We start from the raw sequence: 7,477 nt of genomic DNA, 5'->3' as shown, positions 1-7,477 counted from the left end.
AGGTTGAATCCTTGCTGCCTTCGTATTTCACTTCTATGTTAATGGAATTGTACTGGTTCTTTCAAAATGTGCATTTCATGCTTCTTTGTTAAACTGCAGATTAATTTCCATGCTTCTTTACACTAACAATACACTGATTCTTTCTTTGACACAAGTTGTCCTTTGTGGTTCCCTCTGGGCATTACTACCAGGCCAAGGGGTTGGAAATAAATCACTGCAAATGAATGTGTTCTTCTTCACAGATGCTGCCAACAAAAGTGGGAAATTAATGGCTTCCATAGTGAGCAGGTAAACATGTTCAAATACTTAGGTATTCCCTTCCAGTCCTCTACCTCCTGGAAGCATCAAATTTGTGAGGTCCTAGCCCTGGCTCAAATATCTGCAAATGTAATTTGCCAGCTGCAATGGGAATCTTTTGGTTTCTGATGCAATCAAACTACTTAATGCAGAAGTTCTGAGTCTTTTGTTGTTCAATGCTCAACTTTGCACTTAGTCTGACCTGTCACACTTTGAAATGATTCAGTCAAAATGTATTAGAATTCTATTGCAAGTCCATGGATAGAGTCAGGATGCTTTTCTTTAGCAGCCTAAATCTGACTCTGCCACCTAAAATATTAACCAAGACGAGGCTTTAGATGTGAGTATTTGGCTTAGCTGATTTTTGACTGTAGGTTTATTTCTTCTGGTGGTGGTTATGGGAGTCTATTGCCAAAGACATTTCCTTTTGTGGCCTTTCTGTTCCATTCTTAATATTGTTCAGTCTCAACATAAGAGCATGAAGTTAAATGGAGAGACTTTGATCTGGATAGACACAACGATAGATCTAAAATTCTCCTCTGTTGCCTCAAGGGCTTCTTCTATAGCCCTTTCAAGACCCCCAGATATATTTACAACACTATAGCTCACGAAGGAATGTTCGCACTCACAAGATTTAATGCTTTACCTTCAAGGGTGATGGAGGGAAGATTTAATAACTTTCCCCATGTGAAGAGTTTTTGTATTTGTTCTGAGGCTGCTACTGAGTCAGCAGTACATGTCCTACTCCACTGTCCCCTTTACTATACTTGACGGGGAGAGCTTATGGTCCCATTTCTCTCCAAGCACTAGGGTTGGCCAGATACACTCATTACCTGCTTCTTACTTGCAGAAGTCTCCCCAGAAATCTCCAGCGAAGCTCTCTTCAACCCCTACTAGCTACAGGACTTACCCACAATGGCCTTAGAAACTGGCCATTAATTTCTCTTGGTACACTGTGCATCTCACTGTCATTCCATTTTTCTTTTAGTCGTCAGTAAAATAAAAGTAAATATAAAAGTAAAAGCAAAGGTGTTCAAAGCCCCAGCATCGTTTCCTCTTTAATGCATGATTTCTCTGATATTATTGTTTTTGCACTGAAAAAACAGGACATGTAATGCAAAAAAGACAAAAAATGGTGCAGTTTGGATAGTATAACCTTCTTGTAGATGTATTATGCAAAATGGACCTATCCTAAGTTTTAGGATGCTCTCTTGAGATTTCATGAGCCAGGAGAGAGCTGTCTTGTGTCTAAATGCCCAGAGTGTTTCTTTCTCCTGCCTATATGAGACTCAGTGTGTGGAACCAGCTTTGGGCTAGGAAAAAAAAAAAATGGGAGCATTCTTCATATATCAGTTTGTAAGTTGAGCAAATTGGCTCAGAGTAGGTGAGCACATTTTGGTGGAACTGCTGATCTATGGAATGATTAACCCTGATTGCAACACATTCAAACAACTAGAGCAGATAGCACAAGCTGGCAGATGCTGTCTTGTGAACAGAAAGGAGACCAGTTATGCAAGTAGATGCCATGGGTGCCAGAACAACATCCCTCTGACTCTCCTCAAAGGGATCATACAATTTTCTGCTTTAGTATATGGACTGTGATTGACCCATTTCCCACCACCATCACCACCACCCCGCTGCCATTTAATTCCAGGACAAGAGGTTACTTAAGCTAGCTATTCCTGAGTGGCTTTTCTCTATGGTATGGCACTTGCTTACCAAGAGCAAATCACAAACTAATAAGCTCCCTGCTCTGACCTTAATAAGCTAACTGGTTACTGCTTTCACCTCCAGCATGGCTCACATCTTCCTGCTGCTGGTTAGCAAGGCAAATGGCCTGTGCTGTTGTATTCCTTTCAATGGGATTTTCTCTGTTGTCTGCTTTTGTGTTCCTTTACTCTTCTTCATTTATTAGAAATGGTAATGGTAAATAGTAAATTCCTTTCTTGATAATCTCCCGCGTTGGGGTGAGATTCTCAAGGGTGGGGAAGGGAGTAGGGGACTATGAGATCTACCCCATAAAGGCAACTGCCTTGCGAGTCATGTCATGGACTACCTATATCGCCCCAATCTGGACTCACCATGGTGCACTGAGGGAGTGATTCCCCAACTCTGTAAGTATAGGAACCATTTTAATAAACCTTTATTAATTGTAAGCATCCCAGCATCTTCCTTGGTGTTCAGATTTTGGAATCTGACCCACAACCATCCTAGTCAGCAACAGCATATCACCTTGCTTGTGTTTCCTCTGACACTGCCTATAAAAATGTGGAAAACTATGAACAACTTCAGATAAAAGTACACGTAGTCCTCACTTACCAACAGTAATTAAGACCAGAAACTCTGCCACTAAGCAATATGGTCCTAAGGCATGATATCACATGACTATGCCAACTTACAACAGCAGTTCTGGCAGTCCCATTTGCCATCATTAGGTGAATCCCGCACTGTAGCAGTGTCCCATGGTCACATGATAACCATTTGCGAACTCCTACAGGCTTTCCCATTGACTTTACTTGTCAGAAGCCAGCAGTGAAGGTTGCAGAAGGCAATCACATGAGTGCAGGATGCTACGACAGCCGCAACTATGAGGACCAATTATAAGTCTCCCTCATTTAGTGCCATCATAACTTTGAGCAGTCGCTGAATGAGTGGACGTTAAGCGAAGACTACCTGTAACTCTCTCCTCTAAAGAAAGTTCTCAGCATCTATATTTAAGACCTCTCCAATTATAACAAGTATTAAAGAAGTTAATTGACAGTACTAGTTATCACCTTAGTTAGCCCTAAAGATTAATTATGCTAAAGAGTTATCCAAAAATAGGCAACTTTTTTGGCCTGCTGTATGTAGGTAGAATTTTTTTAAAAAAATATGTAGATTACCCACTAGAAATCAGATATATGATTTTATAAGAATGGTGTTCTGCACCATGGCTAAAAGCACAGTATTTGCAAGTGATTTGCATTTATTTCCTTAAGTAAATAAAAAATTTATCTTGAATTAATCTAGGCATATGTTCCAATATATATATATGCAGGATGTGAATTTTTTCACAAAGCTCACACTGATTGCATGCATGCAATGTTGTTCATTCTAGTTAATATGGCCTATTTTAGTAACTTACATTTGGGTCAAACTGTTCTCATACAAATTCTTTATAAATATGCCTCTTCCCTATCACTATTCCCCTGCGCACCTCCCACAGTCTGAACACCTGAGCTAAATATTACAAGAGACAGACAGATGATAGATCAGCTATCTTTTCAAGCAGTTCTCTTGTCCAAAACTTTGTTTATTATCATAGCTTTAAAAAAATGAAATGAAATGAAATGAAATGAAATGAAATCTGGTTTTAAAAAGCAAACTATTTCTAGGTGAGTTTTACAACGCTAATCAACAAGTCAAAATAAAATACTTCAGATTCACCCAAATTCCTCTAAGTCCGTATATATTTCTCAGCTCCCTTTGGGCCTTGTTGATTGTTTGGTCTCCATGAAAGGCTAAAATCTTCATTTCTAAATGCAACCTACTGATTGTTCATCTAAGGAGGTTACTGCCATTCAAAAATTAAATTTTGTGGTTCCCCCAGTGACTTAGGCCTCATTTTTACTTAGAGAACTACTTGTTACATAACATAGAAAATCCTAACTATAAAACACAGGTATGAACTTTGTCGACAGGATTTCTGAACAATACTGTTCTCTGGGGCCCCCTTTGCCTATTCCTACTTGATCTCAGTTCTGTTCTGACTGAGAAGATTTTCCTGCTTTAGGCCTTCAACCCTTTTTTAAATAACAGGAGACCCAAAGTAGAATCTGGGGCTTAGCCCCATTTGATCTGCTATCAAAATACATTGTGTAGCAGAATGCTGAATGCTGTGCAACAAGGCACACGGATGTGATCTCTACCCAAAGTGACTTGTAGTCAACAGCAAAAACAAAAACAAACAAAAAACATCCTTCCTAGATGCAAAAGAGATTCACTGGCTATTGGCCTTGCAATCCTCTCCTTTGGCCAGGGGTGTACAGGCTGACTGACAGAATCAGAAAGTCTTATAGAGGAAATTTTGAGGTACCCTGATTGGAGTTTTCCAGATCCTTCAGTGGGGTCCTATTTAGCAGAGCGTATGTGTCAGAGAACAGAGCCAGCTTTGTAAGGTCCAAAGGCTAAGTAAGGTTTAGTAAAAATGCTGCATATCCTGACAGAAACCTGCATTTTGGAGGGGGCGAAAGGAGAAGAAGAGAATTCTGTTCTTGTAGGAAGCACCCAGAAAGGGAGAGCCAAAGAAAATCCAAATCCCACTCAGGTGAAAACAGAGGAGAGACAAGGAGGGAATCTGCTGCTTGCTATCTTTACTTCAGATCCTCTAGCAGTCAACAGAATAAAAGATGGGAAGAGTCCATGCTTCCGGAGCAGCAACTCTAGCAGATTAGGACATTGAGAGAAGGTATGGTACCTGTCTAGACACTACACCTTTGGATGGAGCTGTCCTTTGGTCTACGAAATATTCTCCTTGAATGAATGACATGGATTCAAACTCTTTTCATGTGAGGCATGGGGTCCATATATGTGTGTGCCCTCCATGTTCCCTCTTTGGCTGTGTTATGGTTCACAGGGAGAGTTGTACTTTTGTTGTTAGGCTTTTGGCTGCTGCTTATCATCTACCACAAACTTCCCAGGACTGTCCATGGTCCCATAACAAAATCTCATTATGGAATAATAATAACAGCAACAACAGGTGTCAAACATCGGAAATAGATACACTTGGTTTGAATAGCTTCATGCTCATCCTCCCAGATTTGTTTATATTTTTCTTCCCTCATCTCAGGTGGAGGGAAAGAGGGGTGTTTTTTTTGTTTTGTTTTTTTGAGCATGCTCTTTCAATGCCCATTTTATTAACAGGGATTTTTTCTTGCTCCTGTTGCAGGAACCATGATCTTGTTTGCAGAGATGAAGGACAAATGCAACCTGATAATGGTAAATTAACAGCCATAGTCAATTGCCACCTGTCTGCAGTTTAGAGTTGATTATTTCCTTTGCATCCAGGATCTCAGGAGCTTATTATTTGCTTGAGTAATAGCTAGGAGCAGAGGAGATTTGTAGGTGAACCTACTTAGTCTTGGCAAAGTCCAGGGCAGGCAATATGAGGCCCAAATTATAACTGTATTCTTCTTCATGTTATTTCATTTGTATATTATAAGCCAGTGGTTGATGCTTTGGTTTTATTTTATTTTTTTTCCCAGAAACTTCCACAATGCTACAAATGCAATGAGCGCTGTCTGATTCTGCCTGGGTTATTTCATTTTATTTAAGAAGTCTTCAATCATGCTACCTTTTGACCTACAGACATAGACTTTGTATGGACAAGTATAATGAAATATGGGATTCATTTATACAAAATACAGTAGTTTAAAAAAAACCACGATAGTCATATAAATGTATTAGAAATATATACGTACGTGAATAATATTTGCATGAGATAAGTATAAATAGGATTGTAATCATTTACAGTACTATTATAATGACATATTAACATGTTTTTCCCCCTTTGTTGTATTTCTTTCACTTTTTTGTTAAAGTACTTTCTATGTGTGTTTTTTTCCCTTCTTTTCAATGATATAAACAAGCAAACAAACAAATAAATACCTTTTGACCAGGAATAAGCCACTGGGCTCTCAATGGGACTTACTTCTGAATCCATGCTTATTAGATTGCCCTGTGCAAACAGCAATTTATTGAAATATTCTATAGGGAAAAAACTCAGTCTCTTTGTGTTTTATTCAAACTAGTAACATCAGAACTTATTTTCATTGGTATGTCCAGCAACCTTGCTTGACAAAGATATTGCATAAGAGTAGAAAAAAGCCAATGGATGGTGCCTCAGTGAGGTGTATTGCATTATGCAGGCAACAAGATTCACCTTGTTGAGACTGTTCACATCATTGTATCCCTGCTAGTTACCTAGGAAACTATCAGTGGGTAGAATTTGATTGGTTGTATTCTCAGATTGATGATTGAAGATGTTGGCAATTATGGATGGCAGGCATTTCAGAAGCAAGTTGCTCCACATGTTGAAACTGTGTTATTTTGAAATAAATTATGTGGCCTCTACTATGTCCAATAGCCAAAGGAGGCACCTGCAGAAGCAATGCCACACCTTTTGGTGCACTGGCAGGACAGGGCATACGGTTCATGAACAGCTTCAGAGGAAGGCTTTCCTCAAAAGATTGTCAAAGGGAAGCATCCTTCTGAGACTTTGCACACCCTGAGAAGAAAAGAAAAAGAATTGTTTTTCCATTTTCTCCTGAGTCACTTGAGAGAACTTCCTTCAGCCTCCCAGTGACATTTAAGACTTGAGTGCTAAGTTATCTACAGTGCAAATCTCTCAGATTGCACTGTAATGGTCCACTCCAGCATGAGAACAAATGCTAATTTCACAGACAGGTTTCATGAACAGAAAACGGGCGACCATCTCTTTCACCGACATAACTTACGGAGGAAAAATGCCTCTTCTTTTTCTTTCTTTTTCTGGAATCACCAGTGGCTCATAAATGAAGACAGGAGAGAAAGTAGCAGCTTGGGGGGTAGGTGGAGAACGCATATTGATACAGCAACATAGATAACCATTTACAGACACAATGAGGAAAAAAACAGTCTCTTCCACAAGAAGTTTGCAGTCTACAGTAGGGAAGAGAAAAAGATAAAGGGGAGGGAAGGAAACGCAGAGGCTTTGCAATGAAGGAAGTATAAAATGTAGTAGTACCATTTCTAGAATTAGATTAGTTCATTCTTGCTGAGAATTATGGAAATTACAGTCCAATCCCTTTGGAGAAGGGGAACAAAAGGCTGCTTTAAGCCATAAGCTTTACTGAAAATGTCAGTTTTTAGGAAGAATTTAATGGATTATCATGTTTGTTTCATGGCCCACTTTTTGTTGATTACTTGTCTCAGTTTGGTATCACCTCTATTTGTCAATACTATCTTAACCTTTTTGAATATTCCACCAAAGCAAGATGGGAGGGAAAAAAATCAAGTATTGCAGGGTTGCAGATGGATGGATGGACGGACAGACACAGATACATCCATTTCTTTCCTCTGTGCCCAATCTATGTCAGTATCCCCACTAGTTACCTAGGAAACTATCAGTGGGTAGAATTTGATTGGTTGTATTCTCAGATTG

The sequence above is a fragment of the Python bivittatus genome, unplaced genomic scaffold, assembly GCF_059951505.1.
Source record: "Python bivittatus isolate LINGU-HERP-01145 unplaced genomic scaffold, Pbiv_v1 ctg000080_np1212, whole genome shotgun sequence".
NCBI lineage: Eukaryota > Metazoa > Chordata > Lepidosauria > Squamata > Pythonidae > Python > Python bivittatus.
This window is presented reverse-complemented; position numbering follows the sequence as displayed.